The following is a 27434-nucleotide window of genomic DNA, read 5'->3' on the forward strand; positions in this document are numbered from 1 at the left end:
ATAGTAGCACTAGCTCTCCGGGGTTCCGTACCTTCAACAGTCAAACCTTGAAATGACGTCCCTTCAGCGGACCCTGCTTCAACACAAGAGAAAGATGACACTTGGCTAACCAGATACGCTTCTTCACCATGTACAGTGACAAGCTTACCATTCCTCACAAACTTGAGCTTTTGATGTAGAGTGGAAGTTACTGCCCCAGCATCGTGAATCCACGATCTTCCGAGGAGGCAACTGTAAGAGGCGCTGATGTCCATGACTTGGAAAGTGACCTGGAACGTCTCCGGACCAATGGTAATTGGCAGATCTACCTCTCCAAGAACATCCTTACGAGATCTGTCAAAAGCCTTAACCAAATAACTGCTTCCCCTTAGAGAAATTCCATGATGACTCAACTGTCTTAGTGTAGACTCAGGCATTACATTTAAGGACGATCCAGTGTCCACCAACACGTTGGATATCATGTCAGACTTACAGTGTACTGAGATATGCAAAGCTAAGTTGTGGTATTTCCCTGCTTTGGGGAGTTCATCATCACCAAACCACAAGTTATTACATGCAGTAATGTTACCCACTATTCCGTCGAACTGATCCACGGAGACTTCATGATCAACATAGGCCTGTTCCAGCACTTTCATCAACACTTTCCAGTGAGCTTCTGAGCTCAGGAGCAAAGACAAGATAGATATTTTTGACGGAGTTTGCAGCAGCAGGTCTACAATCTTATAATTGCTTTTTTTAATGAGCCTCAAAATCTCATCCAGATTAGACTCTTCAATAGACTGGCCCGATGGGCTGGCATTCTTGTCAACAAGAGGAGCAACTGGTGGAGTTACTGTGGTAGCAGGTGTAACAACCTTCTTCTGGAACAAGGGTGGACGGACCCTTCCACTTCTCAGAGTTGTAGTTTCTTCAGCAATGTTACTAACCGCAGCTGGGGATACCAGGGGCACTTCCACTCCATTCTCAATCATAGTTGCATCATACTTGTAAGGGATTGCCTTAGTAGAGGCATAAGATACCGGGCCAGGTAGCCTGATCACCAAGGGTTCAACTTTCCTTGTCTGAGGTACAATTTTGGCAGGGGAATCATGAAATACTGGCACAATCACACAAACGTCACTGGCAACTAAGTGCTTGTTGTCCATTAGACTCTGTATATCACCCTGCACGGTACAACAACCCATAGGATTCTGAAGACACTCTGAACAGGAAGCATGATGTGATTAAACAAGGAAGCTTGGCAAAGCTTGACATGTAGCGGCACCAAAGGAGTAGCAACATTACGGACATCTAAAGCAGGGACTTCTCGAGGAATCCGAGATGTTTCAATCTTATCAAGGGCACAGACTCCTTCGAAAGCCTCAATCATGTTAACAGCCGCATGGTTTGGAAGCGGATTGTCAAGAACGTGCGGAACACTATTTTCAAAAGTCAACTGTCCTCTGTCTATTAGATCCTTTGCAACATACTTCAGAGCATAGCACCCTTCAACATCATGGCCTTGAGCGCCTTGATGGAATTCAAATTTGAGATCCTGTCGGAACCTGGGAGGCAATGGCGTATGCGGAGGCTTGCCTGGTCTGGTGACACAATGCCCTTTAGCAAGTAGAGTTGGGAGCAGATCAGCATACCACATTGGTATTGGTGGAAAATAAGGCCTGGGCAGAGGGCCCTGTTGTTGCGGCTGTTGCTGTTGAGCAGGAGGCTGCTGTTGTACCTACTGAGCGATGGCATTAACGGGCACTGGTGGTTGACCCGGTGGCAGAGGATATTGTATTTGTCGAAATCCGGCACTTTGAACTTCTTAGGAACCTCAAATCGAGATACCAGGCATAGATCACGAGCCTTAGCAGAAACACCGTTCACATGGCTGGCTTTGACCTCACGGAGCTCTCCAGCTAGCTCTCTTAACTGTTCTCTCATAGCCTCCACTATAGGGTCCTGTCCACACGGAGTGTCAACATCGATTACCTGTTGCACAGTATGCACAACAGGATCGGTAACAACAGTAGTCACTTGAGGCATAGAGGTATTTGTAGGAGCAAAGGTTGTTGCAGGAATTTGTCCTTGATTGCCAATACCAGGAATACCAGCCGCGTTGGGAGCATAAAAAGCTGAGAGTCCATAAGGGCGCCCATTAGGCATAACCGAGCATCAGAAGCCACAGTGGATAATGGGATGGATGGAATCATTTCGGTAGTAGCTGGGACAGACGTGTCCAGTTGTTCTTGTGCGGCCAGCAAGGTAGACATAGTATCATGAGCCTTAGCCAAGTCTTCTTTCATAGTAGCCAATTCGGCACGAAGCTGAGCATTCTCTTCATCAAAGTTAGCCATGTTTCTTCTCTTGTACAATCTTGTCTGATGAACTCTAGCTGGTTGGTAAACCTTACGAGCACGAGCCACCTTTCAGACTGCGGAAGAGGAACCAGGAGGTAATGAGCACCAGGGAAGTTTTTTGTGACCAATGAATGCGTATGATGCATGAAATGTGTAAATGCATATGCAAAAAACACTCTTTTTTGTGTTATCGAAGGGTTTTAGACAAATTAGAAATTCGTAAACATTACTAAACAATTGAAACATCATGACCAGACGAAATACGCAAACATCACAAGGTCTTACAAGATGATTCCCTTTGAAATGCTAAGCCAAGGGATAAACTTTCAAATGTAAAACAACATAAACAATAACTGGAAATAACAACAGGAAACAGAAATCCTCAAGCATAGGAAGTGGAAGGATCATCCTCAGACTCAGACTCAGACCCATAGCTGCAGTATCGGGCATAGAAGTCACGGGCCCCCCTAGAAAGAAAGAAGTCTAAGTATGATTAAAGTTCATTAAAGTTTTTTGTTTAAGAAAATAAAGGGAAAATTCAATGGGATTTTGATCCCAAGGTTTCTTTGGAAAATTATTTGAGTGAAGTTGTTCATGTCTTTTTTTGAAAAGAGAATTTTTCTAAGTATCGTGATTCCTAAGCATACATCTAAAGCATACATTCCCTAAACATACATCTAAAGTATCCATGTGATGTGTGTACATGTGTCGGTGCTTGTGTCGGTGTACATCATTAGAGTCCATTGTCCTTTACATATGCCCTAGTTTACATGCTATGGTCTTGCAAGAATTTAAAAGCATAAAGAGAATTACAAAGTCCCTAAGTCTTACATGCTAAGTCTTGGCACGAAAATTAAAGTGCAAGAAATAAAAGCTAAGAATATAAGATGGAGGATGAGATGCTTATGGATGAATGAAAAATAAAATGAGAGGGTTAGTAGCATAAGGCATAAGAGAATAGAAATTATAAGCAATAGAAACACTAAAGAAACTTGACAAAAAAGTAACAAAACTCTTAACATAAAAGTGGCAAAATATACCTAAAATTTATCATAATATCAAAACAAGTATATGACCTATAACCCTCATATCATGACAATTTTCCCAAAGGTTTTATTACAATCAATAATGTGAGAATTATAAGAATACATTCAAGTCAAGAACTATGATATATTTTTAGACACATTTGGTACTTTATTTTCACAAACAATTGTTTACATGACTTGTAAGACAAGAAACTAATACCATACATCACAAACAGCACCTAAATACACTAAACTAAAGACAAACATATCACAAAATTTAACCATCAAGTATCAATCATCATGAGACAAAGTATTGGAATCAAATCATGCAAAAAACTTCACAAACATTGACAAGAGGCACTAAAAATCACAAACAAATCACCTACATTTTTATCCATTTTTTTTAACATGCCAAAATATTATGAGAAACGAATCTCAAGCATAAAAATAGTTGCAAGAAAGTTCACAAGATTTTTAGAAATTTTTAACAAGATTTTTAACAAGAAATGAAAAAGAATTGAATTAACAAAGAACAAACTATTTTCATGTATTTTTAATCAAGATTAATATGTAAAACATGTCAAAATTTATTAAAAATAACAAGACAATATTGAACCAATTTTTAGGATTGATCCAATTGGATCAAACCTAAATCCAACGGCCAGGATGCAAGGGGACTGAACCAAGGTTGAACCAGACCGGTTCAGGTGCCTATATAAATACCTGAGGACTCGTCCAATTCATTCTCCTCTTCTCTTTCTCTCTCTAACTTCTCCTAGTGAGAGAAGCTCTCACCTCTCTCCTCACTGGTGTTCTTCCCTCGCCGGTTTCTGGAAAGAAACGGCCGGGGAGGATGAAGATTGGCCGGAATCTTCATAGATCCGCCAGAATCTTCATCTTCTCTGGCGTGATTTCCAGTTTCCGACAACACTTCAAACAACTTCGATTTGTCTGGATCTAAACCCTAATCCACTTATTTTTCACACTGATTACGAATATGAACTTAGATTTTGCCAATAAACGGTGAATCTTTGTAGATCTACGTTTTAGGGTTCGGTTTCCAAATCTTTTCAATCTTTTCAGAGTTCTTCGAAAGAACAAGTCTTAGAACTTGTTAATCTGCTTCAATTCACCGTTTATTTGTGTTTGTAGACCTTCGATGAGCTTTTGCGATGAAAACGAAGGAGTTTTGAGAGATTACCTGAGTTTGACTTGGAGATTCGAACAAAAATTCTTCGGAGAACTTCGAATTCCTTTGGTAAGCACTTTTGATTCTGCAAACCAAAAATAAATCGGTGTCGGTTCTCTTCTTCTTCTTCGGTTGAATTCAACTTCAATTCCTTCTTCTTCTCTGGCTCACACGCGTCCTTGCGATCGTGCTTGAGTTTGTTACACTTCGTAACAAACTCGCATTCGAATTGCAAGTGATTACGTGATTTTTTTTGGATTAACAACTCGATGATGATGAATTTCTGAGAGTTTTTGTGAATTTCGATCGGTTATATTGAATCTGAGGCTTTGATTGATGAATTTTGGTGGAAGATTGAGTTGGTTAGGGTTTGGTGATGATCAATATTGATGAAGTTCTTGATGAACTTCAACAATGTTCTTCAATTCTGTTGAGCTTTTGATCTAACCGCAAAGAGAGAGAAAACTTTGATTTGTTTTTGTGATTTTATGAGTTGGCATGTTGTGAATGGAATTGGTGCTGTTGCAGTCAGTGATGTGGCCTTATATAGGCTGCCATGTGTACTTGAGACCCAATGAAATGTTGTCATGTGTTCCTGGACTGTAACTAACTCGGCCTTGGACTGATTTGGACTTAGGGACCTTTTTGCAATTTTTGGAAGTTAAAGGACTGACCTGCAAAACTGGAAAGAGACTAAAACAAACTTGATACAAAATAAGGACTATTCTGCAATTGTTAGAAATAACAGGACTGGACTGCAATTTAACAAACTGGACTAAAAAGAAATTTTAAAACTTTGAAGGACTAAAATGCAAATTAAAATAAAATTGGGTAAAAAATGTAAAATGGAAAATAACGTAAAGTGAAACAGTTAAAAAACACAAAAAGGACTAAAATGAACCAATTACCAAATGAGGTACTTTAAAGTAACCTCTCTCTGTCAAAATTTTATGTGAAATGACCAAAATGCCCCTAGGGACTAAATTGACTCAAAATGACTCAAATGCAATTTCTGAAATGGATTTTGACGTGGAATTGAAACAAGGATTTATACAAATAAATTGAAAAGACTCAGAGACAATTTTCAGGGATTAAAAAGAGTTTGAATGCATGAAATGACTAAAATGCCCTTTTTCATGATTTTTGCAAATAACATTGAAATAAGATGCAGGGAAATATGCAACTGATCAGAGACACTCTTCAAATAACTTGGAATGCAAGAAAGACCCTTTGGATGGTTTAAAATGCAAGAAAACATAGACAAAGTCACAATTGAAAATTTTTCTAAGCAAAGACAGTAAAACAAGCAGCTAAAGCATAGTAAAATATCATGGCAAACAATGTCAAATTGGCAATCTCTCAAGAGTAACAAACACATATCAAAGATGAAAAATATTTTGAGCAAGTATTTTTAGGTCCAAAATTAGGGTATGACAGTTGCCCCTATTTAAGTTTCTTTGTCCGGAGAGTCAAGAGACGAAGTCTTTGTTTTGACGGGACGAAGATACTTAAATATTAACATTTGCACTGTTTTTGGACATAAAAATACGCTCTCACATTTGCAAAAACATGAATGCCATGCAACATTTTGATTATGAATGCAAAACAAACAACTGGAGTCTACAGAGCATGTCATATCACTGGGGATCTAGGTGGACATTGACAGGGTAGACAAATCAGGGGACAACGGGTAGGTACAAGCTGTTCTTTGGAGCGAACTAGCCACTTTTCCAAGTAATACAAACAAAAGGTGAGTACAAGCTATTCTTCGGATCGAACTTGCTACTTGACCGGGGATAGAAGACAGGTACAAGCTGTTCTTCGGATCGAACTTGTCACTTGACCGGAAACATAGACATATAGGTAGATACAGGCTGTTCTTTGGATCGAACTTGCTACTTGATCAATAACACAAACAGGTAGACAGGTACAAACTGTTCTTTGGATCGAACTTGTTGTTTGACCTGGAGACATAGACAAAAGGCTGATACAAGCTGTTCTTTGGATCGAACTTGCTGCTTGATCAATATCACAACATGCAGGCAGGTGCAGACTGTTCTTCGGATCGAACTTGTCGTTTGACCGATAACAAAACATAATCCGGGTACAAACTGTTCTTTGGATCGAACTTGTCGTTTGACCGGAAACACAGGCATATAAGCAGGTACAAGCTATTCTTTGGATCGAACTAGCCACTTGACCAATAACGAAACGTATAGCAAGATACATGGGGAGCTTGATTTAGCAAGATACAAATTGAGAGTAAATTGACATTGTCTTGATTTGAAGATAGACATGACCATTATCGTTGGCCCAAAACCAAATTGAGAGTGGGTTAACATTGACTGAGACGTTGAATTGAATTGAAAGTTGACATTGAAATAGTCATTGAAAGTTGAAAATAATCAAAGACACAAACATAGACATAGACATGGAATCGAACATAGACATAGGCATAGACATTGAATTGAGGGTTGAAACTGAATTGAATTGGAAGTTGAGATTGAGTTGAATTGGAGTTTGAGATTGAAAATGCAATATGTACGTATGGTATAACAATTTTACAAATGCATGAGCACATAGAATGCATGATTATGCATGTATGAATGCTTGGAAATGCATGATTGGTTTACAACTTGGCGGAGAAGTTTCACAGAGACAGACAAAACATTGGAAGATTGGGCACGTTGTGGCTCGTGCTATAACATATACACACAGGAATCCTCTTTGGAGAGACCTTCGTTGAGAGACGTATCGAAACCATGGCTGAGGGCAATATATCACTTCACATACACAAAACTTGCAGAAGAGGGAACCTTGGAAGGTTCTTTGATACAGGTCGCCATTGTTAGGCGTGTCAGTGCTGAGTAAACATTGGATGTTCGCATCTGTGGTCAATGCTTTTATATCATTTTTCATTCTTTCATTTTCATTCTTCAATCCCATTTTTGCCTGAACCGCCCTTTCGGGTTTTCGATTAACCGGGGATAAATTCTTTTCATTGCCCCATTTTTGCCTGAATATCCTTCACAGGTTGTCAATCAACGGGGTGCTCATTTTTGCCTAAGCCGCCCTTTCGGGTTTTCGACTTATCGAGCTTTTCCTTTTCATTTTTTGTTTTTCATTCTGTTTTTTCATTCTTGCCATTAACCACGGATCACCTTGGGGAACAACCTGCTTGTAACATGTATTGAAATGGACATTGGTACACATTTATTCATGCATGTTTCACTGGAATGTATCCTATTGCTCAGGTTTGCTTTCAAAATAGACAGAAAAAGGTTTCTCAATTTTCAAAGATGTTTGTTTCAGTCATTGACATTATCAAATAGAAAGAAAATATTTTGTATATAGCATTGAAAATAGAAAGAAAATAGAATTTCAAACGAAAGCACAGGCTCAATATTGATGTAGAAGGGTGAAAGTCAGCCAAAGGCATAACTCCATGGATTTACAAAGTTTGGAAAATGGTAATTTTATTGGTTGGTGGTACATTGAACACGATGACCGCTACATTTCATAGAAATTTTGAACTCACAAGTACAGAAGCTTCTGATGAAGACGATCATTGACAGCTGCAGATGCCCCAAGGGGTGGTGGTGATTTGCCAGATATAGTTACTTGTCTTTCATTATCAATCTCATTTTTGCATGAACCGCCCTTTCGGGTTTTCGGCTCATCGAGACGCTCATTTTTGCCTGAGTTGCGTACAATCTCAGCGAGCTTTTTCATATTCATTTTTTTGTCCCTAATTTTTGCCAGGATCGCCCTTTCGGGTTTTCGATCCACCGGGAAGCGTATTTTTGCCTAGGCCGCCCTTTCGGGTTTTCGACCTACCACGCTGTTCTTTTCATATTTTTAGACAAAGTATTTCTTGACTATATCGGCATTTACAAGATTCGGAAGTTCAACACCATCCATGTGTGTAAGAATTAAAGCACCACCATAGTAAGCCTTCTTGACAACATAAGGACCTTCATAGTTAGGTGTCAACTTGCCGCTAGGTTGCTGACTTATCCTTCTTTTCAATACAAGTTCGCCTTCCTTGAATTCACGAGGTCGGACTTTCTTGTCAAAAGCATTCTTCATTCGCACTTGATACAACTGTCCATGAGCCATAGCATCCATGCATTTCTCTTCGATCAAATTCAACTGATCATACCGACTTTGACACCATTCAGCCTCAGTTAATTTTGCTTCCATGATCACTCAAAGAGACGGAATCTTCACTTCCAGAGGGAGAACTACTTCCATACCATATACCAGGGAAAAAGGTGTTGCCCCAGTTCAACTGCGCACCGTAGTACGGTAACCATGCAAGGCAAAAGGTAGCATCTCATGCCAGTCTTTGTAAGTAGTGACCATCTTCTGAACAATCTTCTTGATGTTCTTGTTAGCGGCCTCAACTGCACCATTCATCTGTGGTCTATAAGGAGAAGAGTTGTGATGTTCAATCTTGAATTCTTCACATAAAGCTTGCATCATGTTATTGTTCAAATTGGAACCATTGTCAGTGATGATCTTGTTGGGAACACCATATCGACAGATGATGTTATTCTTGATAAATTTAACTACCACTTGCTTGGTCACATTCACATAGGAAGTAGCTTTAACCCATTTGGAGAAATAATCAATTGCCACTAAAATGAAACGATGTCCATTAGAAGCCTTTGGCTCGATTCTTCCGATCATGTGAATGCCCCACAGAGAGAAAGGCCATGGGGAAGAGCATGTGGAGGCACATATATCTTGTCAGCATAGATTTGACATTTGTGGCATCTCTTGGCATGTTTGTAGCAGTCACGCTCCATAGTCATCCAGTAATAGCCGGCTCTTAACAGCTTTCTTGACATAGTGTGGCCCGTGGCATGGGTCCCAAAAGTACCATCATGTACATCATGCATCAATTTCTCAGCTTCTTGTTTGTCAACACATCTCAACAAGACCATGTCATAGTTCCTCTTGTATAGAATTTCTCCGTCCAGAAGGAATCTACTAGCCCATCTCCTCAGGGTCTTTTTATCCCAATTGGAAGCACCGGGTGGATATTCATGATTCTGCAAGAACTGTTTGATATTGTAATACCAAAGGTTTTCCATCATTCACATCTTCATCAGTCTGACTAGGTGCTTTTTCAATAGTAAACACATGAGCGGGTCTATTAAGACGCTGCACTTTGATTATGGGCACATCATTCCAGTGGTTCACACGAAACATGGAAGACAAAGTAGCAAGAGCATCAATCATCTGGTTCTCATCCCGAGGGATATGGTGCAGCTCAACCTTTGTAAAGTATGTCAACAGACGTCTTGCATAGTCACGGTAAGGGATCAGCTTCTCATGATGAGTCTCCCATTCACCTTTTATCTGATTAATGACAAGAGCGGAATCACCGTAGATGTCTAGATGCTTAATTCTCATATCAATGGCTTCTTCAATTCCCAAGATACACGCTTCATATTCAGCCATATTATTCGTGCATTCGAAAGATACTCGAGCAGTGAAAGGAATGTGGTGCCTCTGCGGAGTTACAATAATGGCCCCAATCCCCTTACCATAAGCATTGACAGCACCATCAAATACCAACCCCCATTTGCTGTTGGGGTCCGGCCCTTCATCAATCAATGGTTCCTCACAGTCTTTTGCTTTTAGATACATAATCTCTTCATCAGGGAACTCAAACTTAATTGGTTGGTAATCATCAAGAGGTTGAGAAGCAAGATGCTCAGCAAGGATACTTCCTTAGATGGCTTTTTGAGCTTTATACACAATGTCATATTCAGACAACAACATTTGCCAACGTGCAATCTTTCCAGTAACAGCAGGCTTTTCAAAGATGTACTTGATTGGATCCATTCGGGATATCAACCAAGTTGTATGATTCACCATATAATGACGCATGCGTTTGGCAACCCAAGCTAAAGCACAACAAGTCTTTTCAAGCATTGTATACCGAGTCTCACAGTCGGTGAATTTCTTGCTCAGATAGTAGATAGCAATTTCTTTCTTTCCAGTCTCGTCTTGTTGACCGAGAACACAACCCATGGATTCATCTACCACTGACAGGTACATAATCAAAGGCCTTCCTTCCACTGGCGGGACAAGGATAGGTGGTTCCAACAGGTATTCTTTAATGCTATCAAAAGCTTCCTGGCATTCATTATTCCATACAACAGGCTGATTCTTTCTGAGCAATTTGAAAATTGGTCCACAGGTAGCAGTCATGTGAGATATAAATCTTGAAATGTAATTTAGGCGTCCGAGGAAACCTCTGACTTGCTTTTCAGTTTGAGGGGCCGGCATCTCTCTGATAGCTCGGACTTTGTCAGGATCAACTTCAATGCCTCTTTGGCTGACAATGAAGCCTAGCAGCTTTCCAGATCTTACACCGAACGTACATTTGTTGGGATTCAACCGCAGTTTGTACTTTCTTAATCTTTCAAACATTTTTTTCAAATACACAACATGCTGCTCTTCATCACTTGAATTCACAATCATATCATCAACATATACTTCAATTTATTTGTGAATTATATCATGAAACAGAGTGGTCATACCCCTTTGATAGGTAGCACCAGCATTTATCAAACCAAACGGCATCACTTTATAACAGAATGTTCCCCATGGAGTAATAAAAGAAGTTTTTTCTCTATCTTCAGGTGACATCCGTATCTGGTTATAGCCAGAGAAACCATCCATAAAGGAGAACACTTTGGATTGAGCAGTACTGTCAACGAGTACATCAATATGAGGCAATGGGAAGTTATATTTTGGACTGGCTTTGTTCAAATCTCTGTAATCAACACACATTCGAACTTTCCCATCTTTCTTTGGTACTGGTACAATGTTGGCAATCCACTCAGGATATTCAGCTGTCATGACGAAGCCTGCATCAATTTGCTTTTGCACCTCAGCCTTAATCTTAAGAGCCGTGTCTGGATGAGACCTTCTCAATTTCTGCTTGACGGGAGGGCATTCAGGTCTTGTCGGTATCCGATGCTCCACAATCTTAGGATCTAGACCCGGCATATCTTCATAGGACCATGCAAAGACATCTGGATAATCACGGAGAAGCTGAGTAATCTTCTTTTTCACTTCTGGCTCAAGTGCAGCACCAATTTTGATCTCCCGCTTGTTCTCTTCAGTACCCAAATTAACGAGCTCAATCTCTTCCTGGTGAGGCTGAATGGCTCTTCTTTCTTGCTCAAGCAGTCGAGTGATCTCATATGGTATCACTTCGTCATCCTCCTTATCTTCAGCTTCGTATACAGGGAATTCAAAATTTGGAGGAGCCGTAGGGTCACTGTGTTCAACGAGTTTATTATTGTTCAATCTGCATAATATGATTGGGATGATTTTAGAAAAAGGTTTTTTTATGCAGATTTTTGAAATTAATCAGAAAATAAAGATGTTTTGGTTTTTTCTGGCATTACCATTATTTCCAAGAAAAGGCACTAAAAGTAAAAAAGAAAAAAACAAAGAGTCGCGGGAAAGACGACAACTTTTATTAATAACGGCAATGACGAAACAAACATGCCCTTACAAAGACATCACTTTCGCCTTGGGCAGAGCGAAAGGATTGTTATTTTGAAAACAGAGAAAAACATGAGCAACAAGACACATTACATGGAAGCATGCATGACTAAAGGAATATCAACGGCCTCCCAATTTCTCACGGTGCCTCCTGGTACAACAAACACATGCATATCACTACTTTTAGCAGCATCTTCGGCAATAGCATTGATAAACCCAGCACTATAGAAAGTTCCCGTTGAAACGCCCAAGATCGGGGAGAAACCGAGGCCTTCTCTGCGCTTATTCTGCAAAATCTGTATCACTTTCCCCCAGCTAGCAGCTTGCCCTTCTTGAACAGCTTTTTGGGAGTCTTTTAATGAAGCCATGGTAGCACTACCTCTTCGGGGTTCTGCACCTTCAACAGTCAAGCCTTGAAATGACGTCCCTTCAGCGGACCCTGCTTCAACATAAGAGAAAGATGACACTTGGCTCACCAGATACGCTTCTTAACCATGTATAGTGACAAGTTTACCGTTCCTCACAAACTTGAGCTTTTGATGCAGAGTGGAAGTTACTGCCCCAGCATCATGAATCCACGGTCTTCCGAGGAGGCAACTGTAACAAGCATTGATGTCCATGACCTGGAAAGTGATCTGGAAAGTCTCAGGACCAATGGTAATTGGCAGATCTACTTCTCCAAGAACATCTTTACGAGATCCGTCAAAAGCCTTAACCAAATAGCTGCTTCCCCTTAGAGAAATTCCATGATGACTCAACTGTCTCAATGTAGACTCAGGCATTACATTTAAGGATGATCCAGTGTCCACCAACACGTTGGATATCATGTCAGACTTGCAGTGCACTGAGATATGCAAAGCTAAGTTGTGGTATTTCCCTGCTTCAGGAAGTTCATCGTCACCAAACCACAAGTTATTACAAGCAGTAATGTTACCCACTATTCCATCGAACTGATCCACGGAGACTTCATGATCAACATAGGCCTGTTCTAGCACTTTCATCAACACTTTCCTGTGAGCCTCTGACCTCAGGAGCAAAGACAAGATGGATATTTTCGACAGAGTTTGCAGCAGCTGGTCTACAATCCTATAATCGCTCTTTTTGATGAGCCTCAGGATCTCGTCCAGATTAGACTCTTCAATAGACTGGCCCGATGGGCTGGCATTCTTGTCAATAGGAGGAGCAACCGGTGGAGTTACTGTGGCAACAGGTGTGACAACCTTCTTCTGGAACAAGGGTGGACGGACCCTTCCACTTCTCAGAGTTATAGTTTCTTCAGCAATGTTACTAACCGCAGCTGGGGATACCAGAGGCACTTCCACTCCATTCTCAATCATAGTTGCATCGTATTTGTAAGGGATTGCTTTAGTAGAGGCATAAGATACCGGGCCGGGTAGCCTGATCACCAAGGGTTCAACATTCCTTGTCTGAGGCACACTCCCAGCAGGAGAATCATGAAACACTGGCACAATCACACAAACATCACTAACAACCAGATGCTTATTGTCCATTAGACTCTGTATATCACCTTGCACGGTATAACAACCCATGGGATTCTGAAGACATTCTGAACAGGAAGCATGGTTGTGGTCAAACAAGGAAGCTTGGCAAAGCTTGACATGTAGTGGCACCAAAGGAGTAGCAACATTATGGACATCTAAAGCGGGGACTTCTCGAAAAACCCGAGATGTTTCAACTTTATCAAAAGCCTCAATCATGTTAACAGCTGCATGATCTGGAAGCGGGTTGTCAAGAACATGTGGAACACTATTTTCAAAAGTCAATCGTCCTCTATCTATTAGATCCTTTACAACGTATTTCAAAGCATAGCACCCTTCAACATCGTGGCCTTGAGCGCCCTGATGGAATTCACATCTGAGGTCCTGTCGGAACCTGGGAGGCAATGGCGTAGGCGGAGGCTTGCCTGGCCTGGTGACGCAGTTCCCTTTAGCTAGTAGAGTTGGGAGCAGATCAGCATACCGCATTGGTATTGGTGGAAAATAAGGCCTGGGCCGAGGCCCCTGTTGTTGTGGCTGTTGCTGTTGAGCAGGAGGCTGTTGTTGTACCTGCTGGGCAATGGCATTAACGGGCACTGGTGGTTGACCCGGTGGCAGAGGATACTGCTGTTAGAATGGTGGGAAGAAGGGATGTTGAGGTTACTGCATATATTGGTAGGGAAGGGGTAACTGAGCAGCATTAATAGGAGCGACATCAGTTGTAGTCTGGTTACCGGACACCATCCCTACTTCGGATTCCTTCTTCTTATGGTGGCCGTTACCATACTTCTTTGGCGCACTAGCTGAGGACTCACCTTTTTCAAGAACAATGATACCTTCTCTGACAGCCTCCTCTAGACGAGTTCCCATAGTAACCATGTCGGAGAAATTATTTGGTGCAGAGACTATCATTCTTTCAACATATTATTTCTTCAAAGTTATCAGGAATGTCTGTGTCAGTTCTTCCTCATCAAGCCGAGGAGAAAAACGGGCAGCTGCCCCTCTCCACCTCTGAGCATATTCACGGAAAGTTTCGTCTGTCATCTGAGACAAAGACTTAAGAGAATCCCTATTCGGCTTCAAGCGGGTGTTAAACTCATAATGATTTTCAAAAGCAGCAGCGAGTTCCTCAAAAGTATGGATATTGTCTTTACTTAAGCCAGTGTACCAATCTGCCGCATCTTCTGTCAGGCTGTCCTGGAAGTAGTGGATCATTTGTGCATCATTATCTGCGTAGTTGGCCATCTTTCGGACGTACCGAATGACATGGCTGCATGGACAAGAAGATCCATTGTATTTGTCGAAATCCGGCACTTTGAACTTCTTAGGAACCTCAAATCGGGATACCAGGCATAGATCACGAGCCTTAGCAGAAACACCGTTCCCATGGCTGGCTTTGACCTCACGGAGCTCTCCAGCTAGCTCTCTTAACTGTTCTCTCATAGCCTCCACTATAGGGTCCTGTCCACACGGAGTGTCAACATCGATTACCTGTTGCACAGTATGCATAACAGGATCGGTAACAACGGTAGTCACTTGAGGCATAGAGGTATTTGTAGGAGCAAAGGTTGTTGCAGGAATTTGTCCTTGATTGCCAATACCAGGAATACCAGCCGCGTTGGGAGCATAAAAAGCTGAGAGTCCATAAGGGCGCCCATTAGGCATAACAAACCGAGCATCAGAAGCCACAGTGGATAATGGGATGGATGGAATCATTTCGGTAGTAGCTGGGACAGACGTGGCCAGTTGTTCTTGTGCGGCCAGCAAGGTAGACATAATGTCATGAGCCTTAGCCAAGTCTTCTTTCATAGTAGCCAATTCGGCACGAAGCTGAGCATTCTCTTCATCAAAGTTAGCCATGTTTCTTCTCTTGTACAATCTTGTCTGATGAACTCTAGCTGGTTGGTAAACCTTACGAGCACGAGCCACCTTTCAGACTGCGGAAGAAGAACCAGGAGGTAATGAGCACCAGGGAAGTTTTTTGTGACCAATGAATGTGTATGATGCTTGAAATGTGTAAATGCATATGCAAAAAAGACTCTTTTTTGTGTTATCGAAGGGTTTTAGACAAATTAGAAATTCGTAAACATTACTAAACAATTGAAACATCATGACCAGACGAAATACGCAAACATCACAAGGTCTTACAAGATGATTCCCTTTGAAATGCTAAGCCAAGGGATAAACTTTCAAATGTAAAACAACATAAACAATAACTGGAAATAACAACAGGAAACAGAAATCCTCAAGCATAGGAAGTGGAAGGATCATCCTCAGACTCAGACTCAGACCCATAGCTGCAGTATCGGGCATAGAAGTCACGGGCCCCCCTAGAAAGAAAGAAGTCTAAGTATGATTAAAGTTCATTAAAGTTTTTTGTTTAAGAAAATAAAGGGAAAGTTCAATGGGATTTTGATCCCAAGGTTTCTTTGGAAAATTATTTGAGTGAAGTTGTTCATGTCTTTTTTTTGAAAAGAGAATTTTTCTAAGTATCGTGATTCCTAAGCATACATCTAAAGCATACAATCCCTAAACATACATCTGAAGTATCCATGTGATGTGTGTGCATGTGTCGATGCTTGTGTCGGTGTACATCATTAGAGTCCATTGTCCTTTACATATTCCCTAGTTTACATGCTATGGTCTTGCAAGAATTTAAAAGCATAAAGAGAATTACAAAGTCCCTAAGTCTTACATGCTAAGTCTTGGCACGAAAATTAAAGTGCAAGAAATAAAAGCTAAGAATATAAGATGGAGGATGAGATGCTTATGGATGAATGAAACATAAAATGAGAGGGTTAGTAGCATAAGGCATAAGAGAATAGAAATTATAAGCAATAGAAACACTAAAGAAACTTGACAAAAAAGTAACAAAACTCTTAACATAAAAGTGGCAAAATATACCTAAAATTTATCATAATATCAAAACAAGTATATGACCTATAACCCTCATATCATGACAATTTTCCCAAAGGTTTTATTACAATCAATACTGTGAGAATTATAAGAATACATTCAAGTCAAGAACTATGATATATTTTTAGACACATTTGGTACTTTATTTTCACAAACAATTGTTTACATGACTTGTCAGACAAGAAACTAATACCATACATCACAAACAGCACCTAAATACACTAAACTAAAGACAAACATATCACAAAATTTAATCATCAAGTATCAATCATCATGAGACAAAGTATTGGAATCAAATCATGCAAAAAACTTCACAAACATTGACAAGAGGCACTAAAAATCACAAACAAATCACCTACATTTTTATCCATTTTTTTTAACATGCCAAAATATTATGAGAAACGAATCTCAAGCATAAAAATAGTTGCAAGAAAGTTCACAAGATTTTTAGAAATTTTTAACAAGATTTTTAACAAGAAATGAAAAAGAATTGAATTAACAAAGAACAAACTATTTTCATGTATTTTTAATCAAGATTAATATGTAAAACATGTCAAAATTTATTAAAAATAACAAGACAATATTGAACCAATTTTTAGGAATTTTTGCATGAAAATCAAGTAGGCAGGGGGTTCACATAGCAAAAACAGTGATACACATAGCAAGAAAGTAAGAAAAACGCAGAAACCAACAAACTGGAAGCCCAAGCCCAAAACAAATGGGTTCGGATCACACAGGAAAGCTCAGGGACCGTTGGATTGATCCAATTGGATCAAACCTAAATCCAACGGCCAGGATGCAAGGGGACTGAACCAAGGTTGAACCAGACCGGTTCAGGTGCCTATATAAATACCTGAGGACTCATCCAATTCATTCTCCTCTTCTCTTTCTCTCTCTAACTTCTCCTAGTGAGAGAAGCTCTCACCTCTCTCCTCACTGGTGTTCTTCCCTCGCCGGTTTCTGGAAAGAAACGGCCGGGGAGGATGAAGATCGGCCGGAATCTTCATAGATCCGCCAGAATCTTCATCTTCTCCGGCGTGATTTCCAGTTTCCGACAACACTTCAAACAACTTCGATTTGTCTGGATCTAAACCCTAATCCACTTATTTTTCACACTGATTACGAATATGAACTTAGATTTTGCAAATAAACGGTGAATCTTTGTAGATCTACGTTTTAGGGTTCGGTTTCCAAATCTTTTCAATCTTTTCAGAGTTCTTCGAAAGAACAAGTCTTAGAACTTGTTAATCTGCTTCAATTCACCGTTTATTTGTGTTTGTAGACCTTCGATGAGCTTTTGCGATGAAAACGAAGGAGTTTTGAGAGATTACCTGAGTTTGACTTGGAGATTCGAACAAAAATTCTTCGGAGAACTTCGAATTCCTTTGGTAAGCACTTTTGATTCTGCAAACCAAAAATAAATCGGTGTCGGTTCTCTTCTTCTTCTTCGGTTGAATTCAACTTCAATTCCTTCTTCTTCTCTGGCTCACACGCGTCCTTGCGATCGTGCTTGAGTTTGTTACACTTCGTAACAAACTCGCATTCGAATTGCAAGTGATTACGTGATTTTTTTTGGATTAACAACTCGATGATGATGAATTTCTGAGAGTTTTTGTGAATTTCGATCGGTTATATTGAATCTGAGGCTTTGATTGATGAATTTTGGTGGAAGATTGAGTTGGTTAGGGTTTGGTGATGATCAATATTGATGAAGTTCTTGATGAACTTCAACAATGTTCTTCAATTCTGTTGAGCTTTTGATCTAACCGCAAAGAGAGAGAAAACTTTGATTTGTTTTTGTGATTTTATGAGTTGGCATGTTGTGAATGGAATTGGTGCTGTTGCAGTCAGTGATGTGGCCTTATATAGGCTGCCATGTGTACTTGAGACCCAATGAAATGTTGTCATGTGTTCCTGGACTGTAACTAACTCGGCCTTGGACTGATTTGGACTTAGGGACCTTTTTGCAATTTTTGGAAGTTAAAGGACTGACCTGCAAAACTGGAAAGAGACTAAAACAAACTTGATACAAAATAAGGACTATTCTGCAATTGTTAGAAATAACAGGACTGGACTGCAATTTAACAAACTGGACTAAAAAGAAATTTTAAAACTTTGAAGAACTAAAATGCAAATTAAAATAAAATTGGGTAAAAAATGTAAAATGGAAAATAACGTAAAGTGAAACAGTTAAAAAACACAAAAAGGACTAAAATGAACCAATTACCAAATGAGGTACTTTAAAGTAACCTCTCTCTATCAAAATTTTATGTGAAATGACCAAAATGCCCCTAGGGACTAAATTGACTCAAAATGACTCAAATGCAATTTCTGAAATGGATTTTGACGTGGAATTGAAACAAGGATTTATACAAATAAATTGAAAAGACTCAGAGACAATTTTCAGGGATTAAAAAGAGTTTGAATGCATGAAATGACTAAAATGCCCTTTTTCATGATTTTTGCAAATAACATTGAAATAAGATGCAGGGAAATATGCAACTGATCAGAGACACTCTTCAAATAACTTGGAATGCAAGAAAGACCCTTTGGATGGTTTAAAATGCAAGAAAACATAGACAAAGTCACAATTTAAAATTTTTCTAAGCAAAGACAGTAAAACAAGCAGCTAAAGCATAGTAAAATATCAGGGCAAACAATGTCAAATTGGCAATCTCTCAAGAGTACCAAACACATATCAAAGATGAAAAATATTTTGAGCAAGTATTTTTAGGTCCAAAATTAGGGTATGACAGTTGCCCCTATTTAAGTTTCTTTGTCCGGAGAGTCAAGAGACGAAGTCTTTGTTTTGACGGGACGAAGATACTTAAATATTAACATTTGCATTGTTTTTGGACATAAAAATACGCTCTCACATTTGCAAAAACATGAATGCCATGCAACATTTTGATTATGAATGCAAAACAAACAACTGGAGTCTACAGAGCATGTCATATCACTGGGGATCTAGGTGGACATTGACAGGGTAGACAAATCAGGGGACAACAGGTAGGTACAAGCTGTTCTTTGGAGCGAACTAGCCACTTGTCCAAGTAATACAAATAAAAGGTGAGTACAAGCTATTCTTCGGATCGAACTTGCTACTTGACCGGGGATAGAAGACAGGTACAATCTGTTCTTCGGATCGAACTTGTCACTTGACCGGAAACATAGACATATAGGTAGATACAGGCTGTTCTTTGGATCGAACTTGCTACTTGATCAATAACACAAACAGGTAGACAGGTACAAACTGTTCTTTGGATCGAACTTGTTGTTTGACCTGGAGACATAGACAAAAGGCTGATACAAGCTGTTCTTTGGATCGAACTTGCTGCTTGATCAATATCACAACATGCAGGCAGGTGCAGACTGTTCTTCGGATCGAACTTGTCGTTTGACCGATAACAAAACATAATCCGGGTACAAACTGTTCTTTGGATCGAACTTGTCGTTTGACCGGAAACACAGGCATATAAGCAGGTACAAGCTATTCTTTGGATCGAACTAGCCACTTGACCAATAACGAAACATATAGCAAGATACATGGGGAGCTTGATTTAGCAAGATACAAATTGAGAGTAAATTGACATTGTCTTGATTTGAAGATAGACATGACCATTATCGTTGGCCCAAAAGAAAATTGAGAGTGGGTTAACATTGACTGAGACGTTGAATTGAATTGAAAGTTGACATTGAAATAGTCATTGAAAGTTGAATATAATCAGAGACACAAACATAGACATAGACATGGAATCGAACATAGACATAGGCATAGACATTGAATTGAGGGTTGAAACTGAATTGAATTGGAAGTTGAGATTGAGTTGAATTGGAGTTTGAGATTGAAAATGCAATATGTACGTATGGTATAACAATTTTACAAATGCATGAGCACATAGAATGCATGATTATGCATGTATGAATGCTTGGAAATGCATGATTGGTTTACAATTTGGCAGAGAAGTTTCACAGAGACAGACAAAACATTGGAAGATTGGGCACGTTGTGGCTCGTGCTATAACATATACACACAGGAATCCTCTTTGGAGAGACCTTCGTTGAGAGACGTATCGAAACCATGGCTGAGGGCAATATATCACTTCACATACACAAAACTTGCAGAAGAGGGAACCTTGGAAGGTTCTTTGATACAGGTCGCCATTGTTAGGCGTGTCAGTGCTGAGTAAACATTGGATGTTCGCATCTGTGGTCAATGCTTTTATATCATTTTTCATTCTTTCATTTTCATTCTTCAATCCCATTTTTGCCTGAACCGCCCTTTTGGGTTTTCGATTCACCGGGGATAAATTCTTTTCATTGCCCCATTTTTGCCTGAATATCCTTCATAGGTTGTCAATCAACGGGGTGCTCATTTTTGCCTAAGCCTCCCTTTCGGGTTTTCGACTTATCGAGCTTTTCCTTTTCATTTTTTGTTTTTCATTCTGTTTTTTCATTCTTGCCATTAACCACGGATCACCTTGGGGAACAACCTGCTTGTAACATGTATTGAAATGGACATTGGTACACATTTATTCATGCATGTTTCACTGGAATGTATCCTATTGCTCAGGTTTGCTTTCAAAATAGACAGAAAAAGGTTTCTCAATTTTCAAAGATGTTTGTTTCAGGCATTGACATTATCAAATAGAAAGAAAATATTTTGTATATAGCATTGAAAATAGAAAGAAAATAGAATTTCAAACGAAAGCACAGGCTCAATATTGATGTAGAAGGGTGAAAGTCAGCCAAAGGCATAACTCCATGGATTTACAAAGTTTGGAAAATGGTAATTTTATTGGTTGGTGGTACATTGAACATGATGACCGCTACATTTCATAGAAATTTTGAACTCACAAGTACAGAAGCTTCTGATGAAGACGATCATTGACAGCTGCAGATGCCCCAAGGGGTGGTGGTGATTTGCCAGATATAGTTACTTGTCTTTCATTATCAATCTCATTTTTGCATGAACCGCCCTTTCGGGTTTTCGGCTCATCGAGACGCTCATTTTTGCCTGAGTTGCGTACAATCTCAGCGAGCTTTTTCATATTCATTTTTTTGTCCCTAATTTTTGCCTGGATCGCCCTTTCGGGTTTTCGATCCACCGGGAAGCGTATTTTTGCCTAGGCCGCCCTTTCAGGTTTTCGACCTACCACGCTGTTCTTTTCATATTTTTAGACAAAGTATTTCTTGACTATATCGGCATTTACAGGATTCGGAAGTTCAACACCATCCATGTGTGTAAGAATTAAAGCACCACCATAGTAAGCCTTCTTGACAACATAAGGACCTTCATAGTTAGGTGTCCACTTGCCCCTAGGTTGCTGACTTATCCTTCTTTTCAATACAAGTTCGCCTTCCTTGAATTCACGAGGTCGGACTTTCTTGTCAAAAGCATTCTTCATTCGCACTTGATACAACTGTCCATGAGCCATAGCATCCATGCATTTCTCTTCGATCAAATTCAACTGATCATACCGACTTTGACACCATTCAGCCTCAGTTAATTTTGCTTCCATGATCACTCAAAGAGACGGAATCTTCACTTCCAGAGGGAGAACTGCTTCCATACCATATACCAGGGAAAAAGGTGTTGCCCCAGTTCAACTGCGCACCATAGTACGGTAACCATGCAAGGCAAAAGGTAGCATCTCATGCCAGTCTTTGTAAGTAGTGACCATCTTCTGAACAATCTTCTTGATGTTCTTGTTAGCGGCCTCAACTGCACCATTCATCTGTGGTCTATAAGGAGAAGAGTTGTGATGTTCAATCTTGAATTCTTCACATAAAGCTTGCATCATGTTATTGTTCAAATTGGAACCATTGTCAGTGATGATCTTGTTGGGAACACCATATCGACAGATGATGTTATTCTTGATAAATTTAACTACCACTTCCTTGGTCACATTCACATAGGAAGTAGCTTCAACCCATTTGGTGAAATAATCAATTGCCACTAAAATGAAACGATGTCCATTAGAAGCCTTTGGCTCGATTCTTCCGATCATGTGAATGCCCCACAGAGAGAAAGGCCATGGGGAAGAGATAACATTGAGAGCATGTGGAGGCACATGTATCTTGTCAGCATAGATTTGACATTTGTGGCATCTCTTGGCATGTTTGTAGCAGTCACGCTCCATAGTCATCCAGTAATAGCCGGCTCTTAACAGCTTTCTTGACATAGTGTGGCCCGTGGCATGGGTCCCAAAAGTACCATCATGTACATCATGCATCAATTTCTCAGCTTCTTGTTTGTCAACACATCTCAACAAGACCATGTCATAGTTCCTCTTGTATAGAATTTCTCCGTCCAGAAGGAATCTACTAGCCCATCTCCTCAGGGTCTTTTTATCCCAATTGGAAGCACCGGGTGGATATTCATGATTCTGCAAGAACTGTTTGATATTGTAATACCAAAGGTTTTCCATCATTCACATCTTCATCAGTCTGACTAGGTGCTTTTTCAATAGTAAACACATGAGCGGGTCTATTAAGACGCTGCACTTTGATTATGGGCACATCATTCCAGTGGTTCACACGAAACATGGAAGACAAAGTAGCAAGAGCATCAATCATCTGGTTCTCATCCCGAGGGATATGGTGCAGCTCAACCTTTGTAAAGTATGTCAACAGACGTCTTGCATAGTCACGGTAAGGGATCAGCTTCTCATGATGAGTCTCCCATTCACCTTTTATCTGATTAATGACAAGAGCGGAATCACCGTAGATGTCTAGATGCTTAATTCTCATATCAATGGCTTCTTCAATTCCCAAGATACACGCTTCATATTCAGCCATATTATTCGTGCATTCGAAAGATACTCGAGCAGTGAAAGGAATGTGGTGCCTCTGCGGAGTTACAATAATGGCCCCAATCCCCTTACCATAAGCATTGACAGCACCATCAAATACCAACCCCCATTTGCTGTTGGGGTCCGGCCCTTCATCAATCAATGGTTCCTCACAGTCTTTTGCTTTTAGATACATAATCTCTTCATCAGGGAACTCAAACTTAATTGGTTGGTAATCATCAAGAGGTTGAGAAGCAAGATGCTCAGCAAGGATACTTCCTTAGATGGCTTTTTGAGCTTTATACACAATGTCATATTCAGACAACAACATTTGCCAACGTGCAATCTTTCCAGTAACAGCAGGCTTTTCAAAGATGTACTTGATTGGATCCATTCGGGATATCAACCAAGTTGTATGATTCACCATATAATGACGCATGCGTTTGGCAACCCAAGCTAAAGCACAACAAGTCTTTTCAAGCATTGTATACCGAGTCTCACAGTCGGTGAATTTCTTGCTCAGATAGTAGATAGCAATTTCTTTCTTTCCAGTCTCGTCTTGTTGACCGAGAACACAACCCATGGATTCATCTACCACTGACAGGTACATAATCAAAGGCCTTCCTTCCACTGGCGGGACAAGGATAGGTGGCTCCAACAGGTATTCTTTAATGCTATCAAAAGCTTCCTGCATTCATCATTCCATACAACAGGCTGATTCTTTCTGAGCAATTTGAAAATTGGTCCACAGGTAGCAGTCATGTGAGATATAAATCTTGAAATGTAATTCAGGCGTCCGAGGAAACCTCTGACTTGCTTTTCAGTTTGAGGGGCCGGCATCTCTCTGATAGCTCGGACTTTGTCAGGATCAACTTCAATGCCTCTTTGGCTGACAATGAAGCCTAGCAGCTTTCCAGATCTTACACCGAACGTACATTTGTTGGGATTCAACCGCAGTTTGTACTTTCTTAATCTTTCAAACATTTTTTTCAAATACACAACATGCTGCTCTTCATCACTTGATTTCACAATCATATCATCAACATATACTTCAATTTATTTGTGAATCATATCATGAAACAGAGTGGTCATACCCCTTTGATAGGTAGCACCAGCATTTATCAAACCAAACGGCATCACTTTATAACAGAATGTTCCCCATGGAGTAATAAAAGAAGTTTTTTCTCTATCTTCAGGTGACATCCGTATCTGGTTATAGCCAGAGAAACCATCCATAAAGGAGAACACTTTGGATTGAGCAGTACTGTCAACGAGTACATCAATATGAGGCAATGGGAAGTTATCTTTTGGACTGGCTTTGTTCAAATCTCTGTAATCAACACACATTCGAACTTTCCCATCTTTCTTTGGTACTGGTACAATGTTGGCAATCCACTCAGGATATTCAGCTGTCATGAGGAAGCCTGCATCAATTTGCTTTTGCACCTCAGCCTTAATCTTAAGAGTCGTGTCTGGATGAGACCTTCTCAATTTCTGCTTGACGGGAGGGCATTCAGGTCTTGTAGGTATCCGATGCTCCACAATCTTGGGATCTAGACCCGGCATATCTTCATAGGACCATGCAAAGACATCTGGATAATCACGGAGAAGCTGAGTAATCTTCTTTTTCACTTCTGGCTCAAGTGCAGCACCAATTTTGATCTCCCGCTTGTTCTCTTCAGTACCCAAATTAACGAGCTCAATCTCTTCCTGGTGAGGCTGAATGGCTCTTCTTTCTTGCTCAATCAGTCGAGTGATCTCATATGGTATCTCTTCGTCATCCTCCTTATCTTCAGCTTCGTATACAGGGAATTCAAAATTTAGAGGAGCCGTAGGGTCACTGTGTTCAACGAGTTTATTATTGTTCAATCTGCATAATATGATTGGGATGATTTTAGAAAAAGGTTTTTTATGCAGATTTTTGAAATTAATCAGAAAATAAAGATGTTTTGGTTTTTTCTGGCATTACCATTATTTCCAAGAAAAGGCACTAAAAGTAAAAAAGAAAAAAACAAAGAGTCACGGGAAAGACGACAACTTTTATTAATAACGGCAATGACGAAACAAACATGCCCTTACAAAGACATCACTTTCGCCTTGGGCAGAGCGAAAGGATTGTTATTTTGAAAACAGAGAAAAACATGAGCAACAAGACACATTACATGGAAGCATGCATGACTAAAGGAATATCAACGGCCTCCCAATTTCTCATGGTGCCTCCTGGTACAACAAACACATGCATATCACTACTTTTAGCAGCATCTTCGGCAATAGCATTGATAAACCCAGCACTATAGAAAGTTCCCGTTGAAACGCCCGAGATCGGGGAGAAACCGAGGCCTTCTCTGCGCTTATTCTACAAAATCTGTATCACTTTCCCCCAGCTAGCAGCTTGCCCTTCTTGAACAGCTTTTTGGGCGTCTTTTAATGAAGCCATGGTAGCACTACCTCCTCGGGGTTCTGCACCTTCAACAGTCAAGCCTTGAAATGACGTCCCTTCAGCGGACCCTGCTTCAACATAAGAGAAAGATGACACTTGGCTCACCAGATACGCTTCTTAAGCATGTATAGTGACAAGTTTACCGTTCCTCACAAACTTGAGCTTTTGATGCAGAGTGGAAGTTACTGCCCCAGCATCGTGAATCCACGGTCTTCCGAGGAGGCAACTGTAACAAGCATTGATGTCCATGACCTGGAAAGTGATCTGGAAAGTCTCAGGACCAATGGTAATTGGCAGATCTACTTCTCCAAGAACATCTTTACGAGATCCGTCAAAAGCCTTAACCAAATAGCTGCTTCCCCTTAGAGAAATTCCATGATGACTCAACTGTTTCAATGTAGACTCAGGAATTACATTTAAGGATGATCCAGTGTCCACCAACACGTTGGATATCATGTCAGACTTGCAGTGCACTGAGATATGCAAAGCTAAGTTGTGGTATTTCCCTGCTTCAGGAAGTTCATCGTCACCAAACCACAAGTTATTACAAGCAGTAATGTTACCCACTATTCCATCGAACTGATCCACGGAGACTTCATGATCAACATAGGCCTGTTCCAGCACTTTCATCAACACTTTCCTGTGAGCCTCTGACCTCAGGAGCAAAGACAAGATGGATATTTTCGACGGAGTTTGCAGCAGTTGGTCTACAATCTTATAATCGTTCTTTTTGATGAGCCTCAGGATCTCGTCCAGATTAGACTCTTCAATAGACTGGCTCGATGGGCTGGCATTCTTGTCAATAGGAGGAGCAACCGGTGGAGTTACTGTGGCAACAGGTGTGACAACCTTCTTCTGGAACAAGGGTGGACGGACCCTTCCACTTCTCAGAGTTGTAGTTTCTTCAGCAATGTTACTAACCGCAGCTGGGGATACCAGAGGCACTTCCACTCCATTCTCAATCATAGTTGCATCGTATTTGTAATGGATTTCTTTAGTAGAGGCATAAGATACCGGGCCGGGTAGCCTGATCACCAAGGGTTCAACATTCCTTGTCTGAGGCACACTCCCAGCAGGAGAATCATGAAACACTGGCACAATCACACAAACATCACTAACAACCAGATGCTTATTGTCCATTAGACTCTGTATATCACCTTGCACGGTATAACAACCCATGGGATTCTGAAGACATTCTGAACAGGAAGCATGGTTGTGGTCAAACAAGGAAGCTTGGCAAAGCTTGACATGTAGTGGCACCAAAGGAGTAGCAACATTACGGACATCTAAAGCGGGGACTTCTCGAAAAACCCGAGATGTTTCAACTTTATCAAAAGCCTCAATCATGTTAACAACTGCATGATCTGGAAGCGGGTTGTCAAGAACATGTGGAACACTATTTTCAAAAGTCAATCGTCCTCTATCTATTAGATCCTTTACAACGTATTTCAAAGCATAACACCCTTCAACATCGTGGCCCTGAGCGCCCTGATGGAATTCACATCTGAGGTCCTGTCGGAACCTGGGAGGCAATGGCGTAGGCGGAGGCTTGCCTGGCCTGGTGACGCAGTTCCCTTTAGCTAGTAGAGTTGGGAGCAGATCAGCATACCGCATTGGTATTGGTGGAAAATAAGGCCTGGGCCAAGGCCCCTGTTGTTGTGGCTGTTGCTGTTGAGCAGGAGGCTGTTGTTGTACCTGCTGG

General features: G+C 40.5%; 2 pseudogenes; both read right to left on the minus strand.

Moving 5' to 3' along the window:
- Positions 1-1144: 1144 nt before the first annotated feature.
- On the minus strand, positions 1145-12454 carry LOC146915867 (uncharacterized; annotated as a pseudogene).
- A 1142-nt stretch (positions 12455-13596) lies between these two features.
- On the minus strand, positions 13597-24054 carry LOC146915868 (uncharacterized; annotated as a pseudogene).
- Between the last annotated feature and the right edge of the window lie 3380 nt (positions 24055-27434).

Source organism: Medicago sativa, chromosome 6 (genome assembly GCF_051527215.1).
Source record: "Medicago sativa cultivar Bolivia chromosome 6, Bolivia_mono, whole genome shotgun sequence".
Taxonomy (NCBI): domain Eukaryota; kingdom Viridiplantae; phylum Streptophyta; class Magnoliopsida; order Fabales; family Fabaceae; genus Medicago; species Medicago sativa.